Source organism: Entelurus aequoreus, linkage group LG27, assembly GCF_033978785.1.
Source record: "Entelurus aequoreus isolate RoL-2023_Sb linkage group LG27, RoL_Eaeq_v1.1, whole genome shotgun sequence".
Lineage (NCBI taxonomy): Eukaryota > Metazoa > Chordata > Actinopteri > Syngnathiformes > Syngnathidae > Entelurus > Entelurus aequoreus.
The window spans coordinates 14,496,400-14,519,338 of NC_084757.1; the positions used below are offsets into that span (position 1 = coordinate 14,496,400).

General features: G+C 39.0%; 1 long non-coding RNA gene across 4 annotated transcripts in view; it reads right to left on the minus strand.

Annotated features, from left to right (window-relative positions):
* LOC133644657 (uncharacterized) overlaps positions 1-22,939 on the minus strand; it is a 164,782-nt gene that overhangs the window by 77,217 nt on the left and 64,626 nt on the right. For 2 of the 4 annotated variants that reach the window (XR_009824801.1, XR_009824803.1), the window contains exons 4-5: positions 8,672-8,878; positions 1,039-1,215 (exon numbers count right to left, since the gene is read on the minus strand). The exons of the other annotated variants lie outside the window; for them this stretch is intronic. This is a non-coding gene — a long non-coding RNA (uncharacterized LOC133644657). The remainder of the gene's footprint in view (positions 1-1,038; positions 1,216-8,671; positions 8,879-22,939) is intronic. 4 annotated transcript variants of the gene reach the window in all.

A 22,939-nucleotide genomic window follows, 5' to 3' on the forward strand; every position in this document is an offset into this window, starting at 1 on the left:
AAATGGAAATGAAATAGAAAATATAACAACAAGAATACAAATATAACAGTAAAAATAAGAATATAACAAGAGAAACTATGCAGTAGTGACCATGAAGGTAGAGAGCTACCTTCAGCAGCCAGAGGGTCCATGATAACTTACAAACGTTACTTGGGGTGATGAATGAAGTACCATTTCCAGCAGAAACGCTATGTTATACTTCCAGTTCAAGGCACGAATCAGGAAGTACATTTTTAACCTGCAGTGAGCAAACTCATCCAAAAGATGGCACCATAGCACAATAACAATATTTCAGTGTCTGTCTGTGTAATATAAAAACTATTCGTTGGATGCAAAACATGCAAAGAAACATCTATAAATTAGTAGCACCATTTTTATAGGCCGCAGGGTTCAAAGCATTGTGAAAAAAACAGCTTATAGTCCGGGAAAAAGTAACCCTTTCTACAAGTTCCAAGGGAACCAGTTAGGGCTGCAACAACTAATCGATTAAAATCGATTATAAAAATAGTTGGCGATTAATTTAGTCATCGATTCGTTGGATCTATGCTATGCGCAGAGGCAATTTTTGATTTTATTTATAAACCTTTATTTATAAACTGCAACATGTACAAACAGCTGAGAAACAATAGTCAAAATAAGTATGGTGCCAGTATGCTGTTTTTTTCCAATAAAATACTGGAAAGGATAGAAATGTAGTTTGTCTCTTTTATCCGATCATTAATCGATTAATCGAAGTAATAATCGACAGATTAATCGATGATCAAATTAATCGTTAGTTGCAGCCCTAGAACCAGTTTTAACCAATGGAAATAGGTCAACTCCAAACAAATCTAAAAATTAACTGACAGCATCTTGTTTAGTTCCACCCACACACAAGCCTTTGTAAGGACGAATAAACGCCAATAAAAAAAAAGCAGGTAAACATAGTTTTGCAGTGCATTCTGGGGGCAACACAAATGTGAATATAAGGCGAGATTGGAGTCAGTGCAGCAAGTTTGTAAACAATATCATGCACACTTCTGAATAGGCATGACATACTTTTTAAAGAGGAAGTCATCATCCTGCAGATGATGCAAACGCCGCCACCACCACCATCATCATCCTCATCATCATCACACGGGAAGCACCGCAACACATCCTCCTCTTTCCTCGTCGCTCTTTGGGCCGTTACCAGGCAACATGATCACATCAAGGCCGAGGGAAAACAGGAGCTGGCTGGATGTAGAACATGTGTGGGTAGAGGAAGGGAGGAGGAGAAAATAAATGGATGTGGGCTTTTTTTTTTTTTTTTTAAAGTCACGTGCCCCACGCCGTTTGCCATTTGCACAACCTCCGTCATACCCCGCACACGATTTCAGGGAGATTGTGCTTGACCTGATTGAACATATCAAATACCATCAAACATCCTGTTGTTGAACTGAGGCTGTCTGTCCAGGAGGGGGCGCCTGTGTCTGTGTACGCACGGGCGGAGGAAAGTCGTGCCATGGCATGGGGCATGACTCAGGAAAACAGGCTGCGGTAACAGGATGCCGACTAATTGAATGCGGTTACCGCTGTGTGTCTACGAAAGGTCATATGTGGGCTACTCTGTCCGGTTGTCATAGGAACCGTCTCCATAATGGACGATAGGGTCCCCGATGTGGATGCCGGATGACGTCAGTACATTCAATATATGGAAGCGGTATCTCCCAAATGTACAGCGCTCGCATCTCAGTGAGTGTTTTATTAGATTTTGGCACAAAACTATAGAAATTGACATACTTAGAGTAGTCAGTGTACAGCTTGTCTAGCGAGAATTAGTATCCACAGGACTGCAATTGGTTTGTGGCAGTTGCTAGTGCATGTCATTTTTATGGACGCTTTGGTAGACACAGAAGTGAGCAAAAAAACATGGAATATATTTATCAATAATTTCTGACAGTTCAAGTATGTTGCCAAGCACACGGATGGAATAATCCATCCATCCCATCCATTTTCTACCGTTTGTATCTCTTTTAATAGTTTGTCTTTGCAGTGCAATCGCCTCCTATTTCACGGCCATGTGTGCATGATTGCGCGGATAGGGAATTATTTCATCCGCAGCCGCATCACAAAAGTCGTCATCCACCCGCCATCCACCCGAACTAACATTTTATCAAAACCACAACCGCCCGCCACCCACCCGTTGTTATATATCTAATATAGACGATGCAAGGCAGAAAGGAGACTGATCCAATGCAGCAGAGACATTCAATGCGTGCCAAGCATTAATATCTTTTGGCCACGCATTAGAGGCTAAGAGATATTAATGCGTGATAATATTATTTATCATTATTATAATATTATTGTCATTTCCATTAAGAAAGTGTTGACTATTGTTATTTTTTTCCCTGGTCTTTAGTATTCCCTTTTTTAGTTTGTCGCGTACCACGTTTGCAGCCGGCGTAGCCATCTTTTTTTTTAAAATTATTATTGTGTTGTGTTGTGGTATGCTGTGTCACGCCAAATTTCTTCCCCCTACAAACCCCCCCCCCCCCCCCCATTTACTTCCGTGGTCATGTTTCCTCTTACGTCATTGACAGCGATCGATAGCACTTCGGCTTTGACTGCCCGTCGCTGGAAGGATACTTCGTCTTTGACAGCTGCTGGAATCTGAAGAAATCGATTATTGTTTTTTTTTGTACAGGCGCGAAACAGGACAGTCGCGTGCCGGTTTAGGACCCCCGGCAACTTTGTGACTCTATTGGATGCAGCCCCGGAAGTAAATGGGGGGAAGGTTTTTGTAGGGGGGAGAAATTTGGCGTGACAGCTGCAGCAGTGCCTGATGAATAATTGCCTGTTTCAAAGAGTGCTGCTCGTTTTTCGTATGTGGGTAACAACATTTAACTATGTATATATATTTCCGAATTGGTTCAACCGCCACCCGCCCGAATCTATTTAAAATCTATTTTTTTCGTCATGCATCCGCCCGACCCGCGGATTATCCACGGACTCCGCGGTTGTGTCCGCAAACCGCGCATCTCTTTTACTCTCACATTTCAAACGTGCTAAATATAGACGCAAAACAGTTTTGGTCTTCATAAATCACACTGCGAGCGTTGAATAATTCCCGATATTGTGGGCTTTCAAAACCAGTGAAGTTGGCACTTTGTGTAAATGCTAAATAAAAACAGAATACAATGATTTGTAATTCCTTTTCAACCTATATTCAATTGAATAGACTGCAAAGACAAGATATTTAATGTTCCAACTGGTATACCGTATTTTCCGCACTATAAGGCGCACCTAAAAACCTCCAATTTTCTCAAAAGCTGACTGTTGGAGCCAGTTGGAGCCTATCTATATTATTTATTTATTAAGTGTTTGACAATGAAATCAAATGTCAAGAATGATGTTAATGAATTATTGGGTGTTTTAGATTTCATTGTGATTGACTGATTGTTTTCAGCTGCTTACGCTCCTACTGGTGAGCCACTTCCTCCTCCTATAATTAAGAAGACAGGACAGCTGGGGGCCCTTTGTCTGTCTATCATGTTGAAGGAGTGAGGAGTGGAACAGTTTGTTTACCGCTAAAACAAGTTATTTTGAAGCCACGCTAAACAAGTTATTTTGATTATGTTGAAAGTCAACCACGGAGAATATTTTTTGTTTGTGAAAATAAATTATGATCATTTGGAATCTCGACATATCTCCCCGAGTGCTTATTAAGGAATTTAGTGAGTCAAACACCTCCTCCTCAAGACTACTCTGCATTACTTTATTTTTATTTTTTCAAACTTTTTTGGAACGCAAAAGTAGCCGTTACACTGACAGTGCGCCTTATAATCCGGTGCACCTTATATTCCGGTGCACCTTATATATGGACCAATATTGAGCCACAACAGGTCTCGCAACTACGGGATGCATAAAGTAACCCCAGCCTCTACTGTAGCGTCTTTTCTATGCGCCTTATAATGTGGTGCGCCTTATATATGAACAACGTTTTAAAATAGGCCATTCATTGAAGGTGCGCCTTATAATCCGGTGCGCCTTATCGTGCGGAAAATACGGTACTTTGTTATTTTTTGCAAGTATTAGCTCATTTGGAATTTGATGGCTGCAACATGTTTCAAAAAAGCTGGCACAAGTGGCAAAAAAGACTGCGAAAGTTGAGGAATGCTCATCAAACACTTATTTGGAACATCCCACAGGTGAACAGCCTGATAGGGAACCGGTAGGTGCCATGATTAGGTATAAAAGCAGCTTCCATGAAATGCTCAGTCGCTCACAAACAAGGATGGGGCGAGGGTCACCACTTTGTGAACAAATGCGTGAGCAAATTGTTTAAGAACAACATTTCTCAACCAGCTATTGCAAGGAATTTAGGGATTTCACTACTGCGTCCATAATATCATCAAAAGGTTCAGAGAATCTGGAGAGATCACTGCACGTAAGCTGCAAGGCTGAAAACCAACATTGAATGCCTGTGACCTTCGATCTCTCAGGCGGTACTGCATCAAAAACCGACATCAGCGTGAAAAGGATATCACCACATGGGCTCAGGAACACTTCAGAAAACCACTGTCAGTAACTACAGTTTGTCACAACATCTGTAAGTGAAGTTAAAACTCTACTATGCAAAGCGAAAGCCATTTATCAACAACACCCAGAAACGCTGCTGGCTTCGCTGGGCCCAAACTCATCTAAAATGGACTGATGCAAAGTGGAAAAGTGTTCTGTGGTCTGAGGAGTCCACATTTCAAATTGCTTTTGGAAACTGTGAACGTCGGAAACAAAGAGGAAAAGAACCATCCAGATTGTTCTAGGCGCAAAGTTGAAAAGCCAGCATCTGTGATGGTAAGGGGGTGTATTAGTGCCCAAGACATGGGTATCTTACACATCTGTGAAGGCACCATTAATGCTGAAAGGTACATACAGGTTTTGGAGCAACCTATGTTGCCATCCAAGCAACGTTATCATGGACGCCCCTGCTTATTTCAGCAAGACAATGCCAAGCCACGTGTTACAACAGCGGCCTAGTGGTTAGAGTGTCCGCCCTGAGTTTGGTGGGTTGTGAGTTCACCAAAGACTATAAAAATGGGACCCATTACCTCCCTGCTTGGCACTAAGCATCAAGGGTTGGAATTGGGGGTTAAATCAACAAAAATAATTCCCGGGCGTGGCCACCACTGCTGCTCACTGCTCCCCTAACCTCCCAGGGGGTGAACAAGGGGATGGGTCAAATGCAGAGGACAAATTTCGCCACATCTAGTGTGTGTGTGTGTGTGTGACAATCAGTACTTTAACTTTAACTTAACTTCATAGTAAAAGAGTGCGGGTACTAGACTGGCCTGCCTGTAGTCCAGACCTGTCTCCCATTGAAAATGTGTGGCGCAATATGAAGCCTAAAATACCACAATATAACTTAAGCTGTACATCAAGAAAGAATGGGAAATAATTCCACCTGAAGAGCTTCAAAAATGGTTCTCCTCAGTTCCCAAACGTTTACTGAGTGTTGTTAAAAGGAAAGGCCATGTAACACAGTGGTGAACATGCCCGTGACAACTTTTTTGCAATGTTTTGCTGCCATTAAATTCTAAGTTAATGATTATTTGCAAAAAAAACAAAAAATTTCAATTTGAACATTAAATATCTTGTCTTTGCAGTCTATTCAATTAAATATACGTTGAAAAGGATTTGCAAATCATTGTATTCTGTCTTTGTTTACAATTCACTGGTTTTGTACATGGTTTTTTTAAAAAAAGGGTTACTGACATTTTAGGGGTGTGCTCACATTTGTCGAATATGTTATGAATCTGTTTGAGAAAGAGGGAGAGGCGCGGGAAAAAGGGCTCCTAAGGAGGAGGGAGAAACAGGGGGAATGAATTAACAGATTTAGTGTCATCTCTCAGTCTGGGAGAGGAGCCAAAGTATCGACCACCTTAATCCCCTCCTCATCCCTCGCTTCCTCCTCCTCATCCGCCTCCACAGTTTGTGTCTGTCTGCCGCCACCCCCTGATTTTCCACCTCTGTTCATCTGTGTTTTTTCCTTACCTTCAGATTAAAGACGTTTGTTTGCACGTGTCAGCGTCTACGCTCTAAGCCTACACCAGACCCAACATGGCTGCAGATGCCCTAATAGACCGCGGCCACTTTTTTTTTTTTTTTTTTTTAAAGTTCGCAAGCAATCACGGCCATGGTTTCGAACAACATGCCCGAAAAGAAGTAGGAAGAAGCAGGGGTAATTTAATTTTACACATTGTTGAAATGCACCATACTTTTCAAAACAATCAAAAATGTGGAACATACATAGTATATATATATACACACATAGTATATACATAGCGTATGAGGTGATGAAATAAAAAAAAGTATATTTAAATAAATAAATAGACATAAGAATGATGAAGTAATCAAAATATAAGCTATCAGTCATGATGAATGCATGACATATATATTATAATAATAATAATAGGTTAGATTTTATATCGCGCTTTTCTATTATTATATATTGTTGAAAATAGAGTCCATGTGTCTGCAGTTGCAATTGAAAAAACAGATTAAATCTTGCTGTTATCGCCCACATTTAATTTCGGTTTGTTTCAGGACTAATTGGAAGGATCCACTCGTAAAAACACGATGTTACACGATTTTAATCTTCCTCTTACTTTTTTATTGACTGATTCACGGGAGGTCCGAGGCGCACCAAGACGTTCGATGGCGATAAGTGGAGACATTGATCTGAGGCCCGAATCTATGGTCGAAGGCGCTGGGACGGGGGCTGGGGGGGGGCGATTTGGAGGGGCGAGGTGATAGCCATGGGGGTGGTGAGGGGGTGTTCCTCACAGCTTATGTCTATATTAGTACAGTTTATGAAGACACGGGTATCTGTTAATCTGACACTAGTTTCAGGGGGAGAATCAGCGCTAATCCCATGACTAGCCTGATAAGTCCACTCACAATAAGACCCCACATGTGGACGCCAACGCATACAAACATAAACAAGGGGCGTGTTTGTGTCCGGTAATGACAAACTGTTCAAAAAAAAACAAACACAAAAGGTGGATGGTTTGAAACTTTCAAAGTTAGTAGTGTTACTAGGAAGGGTGCCCGGAAAAAAAAATCGATTCACAATTCTTATTTATTCTGATTTTAAATCGATCCATAATGTTTAAAAAAATAAAAATAAAAATTTGAAAAAAATAACATTTTGGAAAAAAAAAAATTCACAATGCTTACTCACTGCATTGATTGATTGATTGATTGACACTTATTAGTAGATTGTACAGTACATATTCCATACAATTGACCACTAAATGGTAACACCCAAATAAGTTTTTCAACTTGTTTAAGTCGGGGTCCACGTTAATCAATTCATGGTACAAATATATACTATCATCATAATACAGTCATCACACAAGTTAATCATCAGAGTATATACAATGAATTATTTACAATCTGAGGGGGGGGGGGGGGTGTTAGGTTTGGTTGATATCAGCACTTCAGTCATCAACAATTGCATCATCTGAGAAATGGACATTGAAACAGTGTAGGTCTGACTTGGTAGGATATGTACAGCGAGCAGTGAACATAGTGAGTTCAGAAACCATAAGAACAAGTATATACATTTGATTATTTACAATCCGGGGAGGTGGGATGTGGAGGGGCGAGGGGTGGGAGGAGACTGTTAGTCTAGGGTTGAAGTTGCCTAGAGGTGCACGTATACATCAGCAACCAAAAGGAAAGTTTTGTGACCTGTAACCTATATTGAGAAGGTTTTATTATACAGTCGTGGTCAAAAGTTTACATACACTTGTAAAGAACATAATGTCATGACTGTCTTTCCACCAAAAAGCAGGTGTCAGTGTCCACCGTCAAGCGTGTTTTGCAGCGCCATGGACTGAGAGGCTACCATGCAAGAAGGAAGCCCTTGTTCTAGAAGCGACACCTTAAGGCTCGTCTAAAGTTTGCTGCTTATCACATGGACAAAGATAAGACCTTCTGGAGGAAAGTTCTGTGGTCAGATGAAACTAAAATTGAGCTGTTTGGCCACAATACCCAGCAATATGTTTGGAGGAGAAAAGGTGAGACCACCAGGCCTACCGTCAAGCATGGTGGTGGTAGTATTATGATCTGGGCCTGTTTTGCTGCCAATGGGACTGGTGCTTTACAGAGAGTAAATGGGACAATGGAAAAGGAGGATTACCTCCAAATTCTTCAGGACTGCCTAAAATAATCAGCCCAGAGTAGTGGTTCTTAACCTTGTTGGAGGTACCGAACCCCACCAGTTTCATATGCGCATTCACCGAACCCTTCTTTAGTGAAAAATAAAATGTTTTTTTTCAAATTCAAGACAAAGTTATATGTTTTTGATAACACTTTAGTATGGGGAACATATTCTAAGTAACAAAGACTTAATTTAGAGTTTTTTGGTTAGGGTTAAGGTTAGAGAGTTAGGGCCAGGGTTAGAGGGTTAGGGTTATAATAAGGCCATGCCGAATAAGGCATTAATAAGTACTTAATAATGACTAGTTAAGAGCCAATATGTTACTAATTTGCATGTTATTAAGCAACTAATTAATGTTGAATATGTTCCCCATACTAAAGTGTTACCATATTTTATTACTGGTGCACAAAATGAACCGTGCATGAACATCACCTTGTTCAAAGAACAAAACCAACACAGTGCATAAACTCACAACAAATTACACACCTGTGAATCAGTCTGACTTCTGCTGTTGCCGTATCCGTATTATGCCGATAGGGAGAAGGTTTTATTTACACGATGAGTCAGGAGTGTCTTGACCTCCGCCGAACCCGACTCACCGAACCCCTAGGGTTCGATCGAACCCAGGTCAAGAACCACTGGCCCAGAGGTTGGGTCTTGGGCGCAGTTGGGTGTTCCAACAGGACAATGACCCTAAACACACGTCAAAAGTGATAAATCAATGGCTAAATCAGGCTAAAATTAAGGTTTTACAATGGCCTTCCCAAAGTCTTGACATGTGGACAATGCTGAAGAAACAAGTCCATGTCAGAAAACCAACACATTTAGCTGAACTGCACCAATTTTGTCAAGAGGAGTGGTCAAAAATTCAAGCAGAAGCTTGTGGATGGCTACCAAAAGCGCCTTATTGCAGTGAAACTTGCCGAGGGACATGTAAGCAAATATTAACATTGCTGTATGTATACTTTTGACCCAGCACATTTGCTCACATTTTCAGTAGACCCATAATAAATTCATAAAAGAACCAAACTTCATGAATGTTTTTTTGTGACCAACAAGTATGTGCTCCAATCACTCTATCACAAAAAAATAAGAACTGTAGAAATGATTGAAAACTCAAGACAGCCATGACATTATGTTCTTTACAAGTGTATGTCAACTTTTGACCACGACTGTAATCACTACTACCAAATAATACATAGCGAGAATCTGTTTCAATGGAGAATCGATTCTTAATCGATTCGTCACCCCAAGAATCGGATCAAGTCGTAAGTTGCTCCAACAACTGGTTCTGATTATTTATCAAGACCGTATTAATCCCACTTCTAAATTTTGATTGATCACGATTAAACTACTTGCTTGTGTAATTTAAATCCATTGTCAAAATGTCATTCACAAACATTTTTTAAATGTGTTACTTAAATACACTGCATTTATTTGCTCAAAACAGTTTCATCGGGGTGCATTTTGAAGCAGCACTTGTTAGCAAGGACAACATTTGGAGTCTCCTCACTCATTTCAGTGACCTAATCACTGACCATATAACAACCCGTGACACCTTTCAGGTGGTAGGAAGAAACATTTGTGCTCAAATCTGTGATAGTCTGTGTTTATACATGATTACCGTATTTTCCGCACCATAGGGCGCACCGGATTATAAGGCACGCTGCCGATGAATGGTCTATTTTTTTAAATCTTTTTTCATATATAAAGTGCACCAGATTATAGGGCGCATTAAAGGAGTCATATTATTTAAATTTTTTTCTAAATGTAAAACACTTCCTTGTGGTCTACATAACATGTAATGGTGGTTCTTTGGTCAAAATGTTGCATAGATGATGTTTTACAGATCATCTTCAAGCCGCTTTCTGACACCTTCGACAGCGTCTTCTCCCCGCCATCTTTGTTGTAGCGGTGTAGCGTGCAAGGACGGGAGGGGAAGAAGTGCCAAAAGATGGCGCTAACTGTTTTAATGACATTCAGACTTTACTTCAATCAATAACGGAGCAGCATCTCCTCATCCGGAAACAACAACACAGGAAATGTGTCCCGTGAAAAACCGTCCGACCGAAACTCTCTAATAACTAAAGTTCCTTGGGTGAATAATGTAAACTCACTACACCGGTATGTTTTAGCGCTTTCATGGCGAGTTTACTGACAGATATAAGTAAGAACTTTACACTACTTTATATTAGAAATGGCAACAGCGGAGGATGAATGTCCCATAACAAGAAGATAGAGAAAAAGAAGAAGCTTATCGACTCACGGATGCGAGCAATTTTTTCAGGACATATGCAGATCCCAAACACAGATCAGCAGGTACTAGAAGATAAGAAAAGTTACTTTTGCATAATATTGCGAAACAAAGCATCAGATAATATGTCTTACCTTATACACACACCATAATAGTACGTTTAATGCGCCGACAATCCATCAATCAATCTTCATAGCTTACCAAAGTCGTACTAAAACATTTTAATAGATTTTTGAGCACCGTGTGTAATGTTCTATATTTTCAATGGAACATATAAAATGTTGGTGTTGTTTACTTGAGACATATTGCAACCATAGTGGCAATATACTTATTTCTTATGTTTGACTGCCATCTACTGGTCACACTTATCATTTCACCATGTACCAAATAAAATAGCTGTCGAGTTTTCAGAAAATAAAAGGATTTTAAAGGCCTACTGAAATGAGATTTTCTTATTTAAACGGGGATAGCAGATCCATTCTATGTGTCATACTTGATCATTTCGCGATATTGCCATATTTTTGCTGAAAGGTTTTAGTAGAGAACGACGATAAAGTTCGCAACTTTTGGTCGCTGATAAAAAAGCCTTGCCGTCCTTGCACGCTACACCGCTACAACAAAAATGACGGAGAAAAGACGCTGCCGAAGGTGAGCCACGTAAATAAGACCGCCCAGGTGAGCCACGTAAATAAGACCGCCCACAAAACGGCGCATCCTGAAGCGACTGTCAGAAAGCGGCTTGAAGATGATCTCTAAAAGATCATCTATGCAACATTTTGACCAAATAACCACCATTACATGTTATGTAGACCACAAGGAAGTGTTTTCCATTTTGAAAAAAATAATAATAGTATGACTCATTTAATGTGCCCTATAATTCGGTGCGCCTAATATATGAAAATGCCCCTGCAAGGACGTTTTGTTTGATGGCGGCCATGTTTTTCAAGCACTCTTGATCAAAATTCACACACATGTGCCTGCCAGACCCCTAAAAGGGTGTACCGAATTTGAGGTCGATTCGACTAAACACCTTAAAGCACGGGTGTCAAACTCATTTTAGATCGGGGGCCACATGGAGAAAAATCTACTCCAAAGTGGGCCGGACTGGTAAAATCCCGGCACGATAACTTAAAAATAAAGACAACTTCAGATTGTTTTCTTTGTTTAAAAATAGAACAAGCACATTCTGAAAATGTACAAATCATAATGTTGTTGTTTTTTTTTTACACTTACATGTTGCGATTAATAATTTATTTGTCGTTATTTATATTTTCTGAATAAATTACAGTATGTGATGATGTTTATCAGTCAACTCATTGGTGTTAATTTTCAATCAAGATAAAAAAATATCAACATCAAATTATAGTATGTTATTTATGTCGTTTGCTCATTTTCCTCGACTAGTACACTAACATCATGTGGTTTATTTTTGTACATCTGTAGCATCATCTACAAAGATACAAACAATTGCTATTGTGACATCCAGTGGACACATTTAGAACAGCTGCTACAAAATACACCCCCCGCTACCACCAAACCCCCCCACACCTTGTAGCGTCCCGGAAGAGTTAATGCTGCAAGGGGTTCTTGGTATTTGTTCGGTTGTGTTTATGTTGTGTTACGGTGCGGATGTTCTCCCGAAATGTGTTTGTCATTCTTGTTTGGTGTGGGTTCACAGTGTGGCGTATATTTCTAACAGTGTTAAAGTTGTTTATACGGCCACCCTCAGTGTAACCTTTATCGCTGTTGATCAAGTATGCGTTGCATTCACTTGTGTGTGCGTGCAGAAGCTGCACATATTATGTGACTGGGCCAGCACTCGGACTGGATGAAAAGCGGACGTGACGATTTTCGGGAGGGGCACTGAAACTTGGGAGTCTCCCAGGAGGGTCGGCAAGTATGAGAATTAGCGGTGAATGCGGTGTTACCGCGGCACCGCCGCTGTATATAATCGGCGGGCCAGCTCTAGTGTTAATTTGATATCGCCAATTTTGGCCCGCGGGCCAGAGTTAGACACCCATGATCGAAGCCATACATCACCAAGTCAAATGCAAAGCATGGGCTGCAGTGGTGTAAAGCACGTCGCCACTGGACTCTAGAGCAGTGGAGACGCCTTTTCTGGAGTGATGAATCACGCTTTTCCATTTGGCAATCTGATGGACGAGTCTGGATTTGGAGGTTGCCAGGAGAACGCTACATTTCGGACTGCATTGTGCCGAGTGTGGAATTTGGTGGAGGAGGAATTATGGTGTGGGGTTGTTTTTCAGGAGTTGGGCTTGGCCCCTTAGTTCCAGTGAAAGGAACTTTGAATACTCCAGGATACCAAAACATTTTGGACAATTCCATGCTCCCAACCTTGTGGGAACAGTTTGGAGCGGGCCCCTTCCTCTTTTAACATGACTGTGCACCAGTGCACAAAGCAAGGTCCATAAAGACATGGATGACAGAGTCTGGTGTGGATGAACTTGACTGGCCTGCACAGTCCTGACCTGAACCCGATCGAACACCTTTGGGATGAATTAGAACGGAGACTCAGAGCCAGGCCTTCTCGACCAACATCAGTGTGTGACCTCACCAATGCGCCTTTAGAAGAATGGCGGAAAATCCCTATAAACACACTCCGCAACCTTGTGGACAGCCTTCCCAGAAGAGTTGAAGCTGTAATAGCTGCAAAAGGCGGACCGACATCATATTGAACCCTATGGGTTAGGAATGGGATGGCACTTCAAGTTCATATGTGAGTCAAGGCAGGTGGCCAAATACTTTTGGCAATATAGTGTATCAACATCCCCCCCCGTCAATGACCTCTTTGTCACCTTGTTAAACGCTGTGATAGCCTTCATCCTTTATCCACTGAGTGGCTCTAAAGGTCAAGAGGGGTCATGAACAGGAGCCAACACGCGTCAATAGAATCTCAAGCTATTTTCCCAAAAGACAAAAAAAATAAACTATAGCGCGAGAGTGACCGTGCTGTGAGGACGGAGCTCGGTGGTGCGGTAGAAGTGTAGAGGTGGTGGCCTGCAGGGTCCCAACTAACGCGGCCTGATCCCACAGATAAATGTCCTAATCTGGGCTAACGCGACTACAAGCATCAAGCTTACACGTCTCACCTCACAGGGGCCGCCTCCCACCCTCGCACTGACGAGCTGTCTCCTTCACTCTCTACACACACGTGGCACACACACGTATACACACACGCATGCACACACACACACACACACACTAACCAACACATACATATGCTATTGATACATTAGTGGTGAGAAAACTGAAGAGGGTTTCATTCGAGTGGACCAAATCCACATGATTTGAATTTTATCAGTAATGTGGATCCTGCATATTCACAAATTGTATAAAAATTAATAAATAATTAACATTCAAATCACCATTTTTATTCATTTCAATCCATAATTTTTGAAAATCTCATTTTTTTAGTTAAAATACATTAAAGGGGAACTGCCTTTTCTGGGAATCATTCACAAACCTTATGTAAGACATATGTTTTTCTTTTTTTCTATGCATTCTAACTCGTAAATAACCGTTAGCAAAAGTCAGCGAACAAGGGAGCCAATGGGAGTCGCTCTATTCTGCCTATAAAGAGCTCCAAAAACCTCCATCATCATTTTGTTCACACGCCGTAAGTATATGTGTAATGTTTATAAAAACATTTACTATTTACGTAATTTCACAGACATCACAATGTTCGCTTTTCACAACATACTGTACTACTTACGGCATACTTCCTGAGAGACAAGGAAGACTACTTTGGGACAAATGATGATCAGGAACATTATGTTTTTGAGCCTGATGAGTTACAAGTTTTAGAAGCTAAGTGATAAGCAAATGCAGCTAGAGTGAAACACTATAGCATTATGTAAAAGTATTGCTAAGTCCTAAACAAAATATACACCTTTCGAACATAATAAAACGATCACTTACTTTACAATGTCTGCTCTCACTGGGATGCTGACTGATGGGATGTTTATATCTTCCAATTTAGATTAAATATCATAATCCACATGAGGGGTTGAAAAAAGTATAAAAATTAATAAATAATTAACATTCAAATCACCATTGTTATTCATTTCAATTCATAATTTTTGAAAATATAATTTTTTTAGTTAAAATACACAAAAGGGGAACTGCCTACTTTATATAAAGAGGATGAGTTACAAGTTTTAGAAGCTAAGTTATAAGCAGATGCAGTGAGACACTATAACATTATGTAGCAGTATTACTAAGTGCTAAACAAAATATACACATTTCGAACATAATAAAACGATCACTTACTGTACAATGTCTGCGCTCACTGGGATGCTGACTGATGCGATGTTTATAGCTTCCAATTTAGATTAAATATCATATTCCACATGAAGGGTTAAAACATTTTTTTCTTTTTGTGTCTTTCTCGCCATATTCCGGGTTTAAGTTGTGGATGGCTAACATCCATCCGCAGTCGTCAGTGTTTTAGCTACTTCTAAATCACTAATCCTCGCCTGCATGGCAACAAATAAAGTATGTTTCTTACAAGTATCATCCCTGCAGGACGAGGAATAGCTAAACATGCTTCACTACACACCGTAGCTCATGTAAACAAATGCCATGGGTGGATCTACACCGGACATCCACTGTAATGATATCAAGTACAAGAGCGTATCTAGTCGATACTATGATTAAATCGATATTTATCTTCACAAAGTATTTTTCCTTTTTTTAAAATGTATATTATGTTTATAAAGTCAGGAAATATGTCCCTGGACAAATGAGGACTTTGAATATGACCAATGTATGATCCTGTAACTACTTGGTATCGGATCGATACCTAAATGTGTGGTAACATCCCAAACTAATGTAAAGTATCAAACAACCGAAGAATAAGTGATTATTACATTTTAACAGAAGTGTAGATAGAACATGTTAAAACACTAAATAAGCAGATGTTAACAGTAAATGAACAAGTAGATTAATAATCCATTTTCTACAGCCTGTCCCTCATAATGTTGACCAAATAATAGAATGCGAAAAGACACAATATGTTACTGCATATGTCAGCAGACTAATTAGGAGCCTTTGTTTGCTTACTTACGACTAAAAGACAAGTTGTCTAGTTTGTTCACTATTTTATTTAAGGTCAAAGTTGTTCTTCGATTGCAACAAGAAACATGTTTAATTTACCGTAAGATTTTTTGTTAAAATAAAGCCAATGATGCCATTTTTTGTGGTCCCCTTTATTTAGAAAAGTATCGAAATACATTTTGGTACCAGTACCAAAATATTGGTATCGGGACAACCCTATTCTACATATATTCATACTCAAAAGTATGAGGTTCTAGACCAGCATTGTCCTAAAGTAGTCGTCGTTGTCTCTCATAAAGTCTGTCATGATTAGTGATAGCTGTTGCTGTTGATGGAAATAGCGAGCGTTGAGATGCGTCTGTGAAATTAATACGCTGCCATATGCTTAAAATGATCAAAATATCTATATACAGTATTACATGTTATTATGAATGTGCCTGTTAACACATTACATATATTCTTTAAATATGTATATAAAATGTTGATGGAGGTTTTTTTATGTTTTTTAGAGAGCTTTGAAGGTGAAAATAAGCGAATCCCATTACCTATCTTGCTCGCTGACTTTTGCTAGCTCTTATTTACAAGTTAGAATGCATTAAAAAAAACATGTGTTTTTGTGTTACACAAAGATTGTAAATGATCCAAAAAATTCCAAAAGAAGTGCAGTTAAGTCGGAGAAAATGCGGTCGTGTATAATTTATTTATTGGTAGCAAATGCGTCATGGACCGGTACACGGACTGTAGCTGGGGACCACAGACTTAAAGCATAACAATGAACTCTTAAGTTGAGCTAGTTTTAAATTGAGGTACCATTGTATGTATTTGTGTAAAAATGCTAAACTACAGTGCCTAAAAATACCTGTAATGCTTTTTCTCAATGGCTGTAAAGCCCTTGAATCCTGCAAAAGTGCTATAAGTGATTGCGAGCCGATGTGAGGTAGGCGACCCCTCCCATGCATTTATTTGAAAAAGTGGTTTAAAATTAGGATACACTTGCAGACTAAATGTGTTTGCAGACGCAGGAGGACTGACGACGTGTTGGACATGGACTATGAGGTAAGTTCCTCTGTGTGCCTCCGACTCTTTGTCCCTCACACTCGCTGGAGGCCCTGTTGGTTTTGCTGCTAAGCTTTCCTCCGGAAACACAAACGATTGCGAGATAAAGAGGTTAAAAGACAGGACAGGAGGGGGAGAAACTAAAAGAAGAGGCTACAAAACGGGTGTAAGTGTTTAAAATATAAATATATATATATATATATATATATATATATATATATATATATATATATATATATATATATATATATATATATATATATATATATATATATATATATATACACATACATACACTACCGTTCAAAAGTTTGGGGTCAACCGAACAATTTTGTGGAATAGCCTTCATTTCTAAAGAACAAGAATAGATTGTCGAGTTTCAGATGAAAGTTCTCTTTTTCTGGCCATTTTCAGCGTTTAATTGACCCCACAAATGTGATGCTCCAGAAACTCAATCTGCTCAAAGGAAGGTCAGTTTTGTAACTTCTGTAACGAGCTAAACTGTTTTCAGATGTGTGAACATGATTGCACAAGGGTTTTCTAATCATCAATTAGCCTTCTGAGCCAATGAGCAAACACATTGTACCATTAGAACACTGGAGTGATAGTTGCTGGAAATGGGCCTCTATACACCTATGTAGATATTGCACCAAAAACCAGACATTTGCAGCTAGAATAGTCATTTACCACATTAGCAATGTATAGAGTGTATTTCTTTAAAGTTAAGACTAGTTTAAAGTTATCTTCATTGAAAAGTACAGTGCTTTTCCTTCAAAAATAAGGACATTTCAATGTGACCCCAAATTTTTGAACGGCAGTGTATATATGTATATATATATATATATATATATATATATATATATATATATATATATATATATATATATATATATATATATATATTGTTGTCTTTTGAAAGGGTGGTGTTCCTGTTAATGGCTTACTAGGTCAATCTTAAAGGGGAACTGCACTTTTGCCTATTGTTCATAATCATTATGAGAGACAAGAAGACAAAAGGTTTTCTTATTTTTTTCGCTTTCTAACATGTAAAAATCGGTTTGTTCTCGGTGGCTAGCAATGCAGCTAATGGGAGCCATCAATTCTACCTCTAAATCACTTAAAAAAGGCATTCAAAAACCATCAACAATACTTCATTTACGTTCCGTAATCTGTTTGATAATAACCAAGCTGTAGCGACATTGTTATTCTAATAGCAAACACCGAGGAACTCTTTTTCTAACGTACTAACACATTGGCGTGCTTCGGTATTAGTCATAAAAGCTAACTATGGAAAAAGATAAGCTAGCAACTGTGTCAAAACGAAACACGTTCGAGTTTGTAATACAACGTAACTGAAAAACAGGAACAATCAGTATCTTTACAGTATCTGTAAAGTATTAGCCAAAATTTCTTGTTTTGGTTGTACACAGCTAGCCAGACTGCGTATGTACTGTTATGCATCACAAATAATAATAAAGTGTGACTCACTCTAAGGATAGTTGAACCTTTGGTCCAGCTAGCCGAGAATTGAGTTTTTTTTCGGTTTATTTGGGTAGAGACTCCATTTATGTCAAAATAACTTGGCTTCAAGTTCCACATTTTGCAGCTTCGAGTCACACTGACCTCACTCTCTCGGCTACCGTCTGCGCCAACGTCTCACCCTTCCTTCGTGCTGGCTTCTAGAAGCAGCAGATCATCCTCCATACATTCAGCTTCAAAAAGATAAGGTTGTGAATCCTCAATTGTCCAAAAATAGCCGTCTTCGATGTCAGTTACCAAGTCTGCCGTGGTTACAACACACACGACTTTGTGTCCGGAAATAGGAACACACATTTGTTGCCAGAAGTCGGAAGTGCGCTGCTATGGTAACGGAAATAAATGCGCTGAAGGAATCGGTTATTAAAATGATCAAAATGTGGTAAATATTGAACATATTACATTGTTATGTTACTAGATTATATATAGACTTGCAGCATGTATATAAAACATTGGAGGGTTTTGAAGTCGTTTTAGAGGGCGACAACAATGAGTCCCGTTAGCTGCATCTTTCAAGCATTTTTTATCATCTTTAGAATCCTAAAAAAATGTGATGCCTATCATTCACGATCATTATGAGAGCATAATGATCGTGAATGATAGGCAAAATTCCCTCATAAGTTGAGTTTATAATAATATGAATTTAAAAAAAAGGAAAAATATTTTGTGAAGATAAAAACTATCGATGTAATCATAGTAGTATCAACTAGATACATCTTACTCGACGGGTGGCCAATTTCGGCCCCTAGCTCGCTTTTTATTGGCCCTCGATAAATTGTAAAAAATAAAATGAATTCAATATAACTGATATGTTATTAGTAATGCTATCGAAAGACTAACTTTTCAAAATCAGATTAATCACACTTTTGAATTTTGATTCCTCATAGTATTAGTTGCATAATTTCAATTAACTTACAAATGTCAATTACCTTAAAAAGACCCCAATAACTGCACACAAATGCAATTGTATTGTTAGAATAGATTAGAAGGCGAAGGAGCCAAACAAATTGCGTGGTTAATCTGCGTGTACACAGTATATGATTACATTTGTGATTAATCGCATGAGTCAACTCATTATTTTTGACAGCCCTAGTTATCATATTTTCATAAATTTAATTGTTCTTCATTTAACCAGGTAAAAACTTGTTGAAATTAAAATCACTTTTACAAGAGTGACCTGGCCAAGAGGGCAGCAAAACAGGTTTCATAATACATATAACAACAACAAAAACAACAATTATTAAACAAATATATAAATTACTTACATTAACATAAAAATCACACTATAGGTAGAAACTAAAATGTTTCAGTAAAAACTATTTCAAAACAAAAACAAGTACAGTGCCCAATAGAACCATTTTTTGGAATCCTTTAATATTGCCTGAAATTCCCCCAAAGTACACTAATTTCCTTTATCACCTATAACGGTGTTTTTCAACCTTTTTTAAGCCAAGGCACATTTTTTGCGTTGAAAAAATCCAGAGGCACACCACCAGCAGAAATCATTAAAAACGAAACTTAGTTGACAGTAAAAAGTCGTTGCCACAATTGTTGGGTATGACTTTAAACCAGTGGTTCTTAACCTTGTTGGAGGTACCGAACCCCACCAGTTTCATATGCGCATTGACCGAACCCTTCTTTAGTGAAAAAAAAAAAAAAAAAATTCAAATTCAAGACAAAGTTATATGTTTTTGGTAACACTTTAGTATGGGGAACATATTCTAAGTAACAAAGACTTAGTTTAGAGTTATTTGGTTAGGGTTAGCGGGTTAGGGCCAGGGTTAGAGGGTTAGGGTTAAAATAAGGTCATGCCGAATAAGGCATTAATAAGTACTTAATAATGACTAGTTAAGAGCCAATATGTTACTAATTTGCATGTTAATAAGCAACTAATTAATGGTGAATATGTTCCCCATACTAAAGTGTTACCATGTTTTTTTACTGGTGCACAAAATGAAGCGTGCATGAACATCACCTTGTTCAAACAACAAAATCAACACAATGCATAAACTCACAACAAATTACACACCTGCAAATCAGTGTGACTTCTGCTGTTGCCGTATCCGTAATACGCCGATAGGGAGAAGTTTTTATTTACACGAGTCGGGTGTGTTTTGACCTCCGCCGAACCCCTGAGCCCGACTCACCGTACCCCTAGGGTTCGATCGAACCCAGGTTAAGAACCACTGCTTTAAACCATAACCAAGCATGCATCACTATAGCTCTTGTCTCAAAGTAGGTGTACTGTCACCACCTGTCACATCACACCCTGACTTATTTTGAGTTTTTTTGCTGTTTTCCTGTGTGTAGTGTTTTACTTCTTGTCTTGCGCTCCTATTTTGGTGGCTTTTTCTCTTTTTTTGGTATTTTCCTGTAGCAGTTTCATGTCTTCCTTGAACGCTATTCCCCGCACCTGCTTTGTTTTAGCAATCAATAATATTTAAGTTGTTTTTAATCCTTCTTTGTGGGGACATTGTTGATTGTCACGTCATGTTCGGTTGTACATTGTGGACGCCGTCTTTGCTCCACAGTAAGTCTTTGCTGTCGTCCAGCATTCTGTTTTTGTTTACTTTGTAGCCAGTTCAGTTTTAGTTTTGTTCTGCATAGCCTTCTCTAAGCTTCAATGCCTTTTCTTAGGGGCACTCACCTTTTGTTTAAGCATTAGACACATTTTTACCTGCACACTGCCTTCCGCTGTTTCTGACATCTACAAAGCAATTAGCTACCGGCTGCCACCTACTGATATGTAAGAGTATTACACGATTACTCTGCCGAGCTCTAGACAGCACCCACACTCAACAACAACACATAATTTGCAGACTATAATTACTGGTTTGTAAAAAATATTTTTAACCCAAAATAGGTTAAATTAGATAATCTCCCACGGCACACCAGACTGTATCTCACGGCACACTAGTGTGAAAAAGATTGGACACCCATAGTTTACAACTCTACATAATCCACACTGCTTGCTTGTTGAAACGAGTAACGATGTACGATAATACGTGTTGAAGCCAGATTGTAAAAGTGCAGTTCCCCTTAAAGAAAAACTCCAGGGAAATGCTCTTAGAATAAGTACAAAAACAGAAGAAAAGCAGCTTCATATTTTCATTGTGTTGACCGTACAAATCAGATTTGTAAAAGGCACTATTTACTCGCTGATTCCTTAACGAGACACCATTAAGACACACAAGAGATTAACAAGTTTAGCTGTTAAGGAGCGCTGAGAAATGCTTGTTATGCGTTTCTCTGCCTCGTCGACTTAGGTGGCTCGGGGGAAAAAACAGAATTAATTGACAGATTTTGAGACTGACTGCAAGAGGCAGGACTGTGTGTGTGTGTGTGTGTGTGTGTGTGTGTGTGTGTGTGTGTGTGTGTGTGTGTGTGTGTGTGTGTGTGTGTGTGTGTGTGTGTGTTTCGGGGGGCTAATTTCAGAGAACAAAAACAAACCGCTTTGTGGGATCCCCGAAATCTTCCCTATGGCGCCTAAACCGTGTTCCACAGGCTGGGCACATTTGTTCTATGATTAGGCAAACAAAATTGTTTTTCATGTTACAATATTTTTTTCTAGGAAATATGAAAATTTGTTAAATTTGTATTTATTTTCTATTTAATTTTTTTATTTAACTTTTTTTTTTTTTTACATGTGAATCAATATTGTGCATCTAAAACTACATTCCAGTTGAATGTTGTTTTTTTTAACCACGCCAATTACAGCTTGTGGCGAAGTTGGTAGAGTGGCCGTGCCAGCAATCGGAAGGTTGCTGGTTACTGGGGTTCAATCCCCACCTACTACCATCCTAGTCACGTCCGTTGTGTCCTTGGACAAGACACTTCACCCTTGCTCCTGATGGCTGCTGGTTAGCGCCTTGCATGGCAGCTCCCGCCATCAGTGTGTGAATGTGTGTGTGAATGGGTGAATGTGGAAATACTGTCAAAGCGCTTTGAGTACCTTGAAGGTAGAAAAGCGCTATACAAGTATAACCCATTTATCATTTATATTAGAAAATGCATTGGGGCAGGGGTGTCAAACTCTTTTTAGATCGGGGGGGCACATGGAGAAAAATGTACTCCCAAGTGGGCCGGACTGGTAAAATCACGGCACAATAACTTAAAAATAAAGACAATTTCAGATTGTTTTCTTAGTTTAAAAATAGAACAAGCACATTCTAAAATTGTACAAATCATAATATTGTTGTTGTTGTTTTTTACACTTACATGTTGCGGTAAATAGTTTTCTACCTTTATATTTTCTGAATGAATTATGTGATAATGTCCATCAGTCAACTCATTGGTGTTAATTTTCAATCTATCAAGATAAAAACAATTATATAAAAATCTAATTACAGTATGTTATTTGCTCATTTTCCTCAACTAGTACACTAACATCATATGGTTTATTTTGTACATATGTAGCATCATCTACAAATAATTGCTATTTCGACATCCAGTGGACACATTTAGAACAGCCATTTCTTTCATAAAAAAATTTCAGGTTAATTTCTATACTTAGCAAACTCATCCCGCGGGCCGGATAAAACCTGTTCACGGACCTGACCAGGCCCCCGGGCTGTCAGAAGAAAGCCATCACTCCAAATTACTTTGTTCCAGAAGTTTTGAGGCTTGTCTCTGTGCTGTTTGGCGTAATGTAAGCGGGATACTTTGTGACATTTGCACAGAAATGGCTTTTTTCTGGCGACTCGACCATGCAGCCCATTTTTCTTCAAGTGCCTCCTTATTGTGCATCTTGAAACAGCCACACCAAATTTTTTCAGCGAGTCCTGTATTTCAGCTGAAGTTATTTGTGGATTTTTCTTTGTATTTCGAACAAT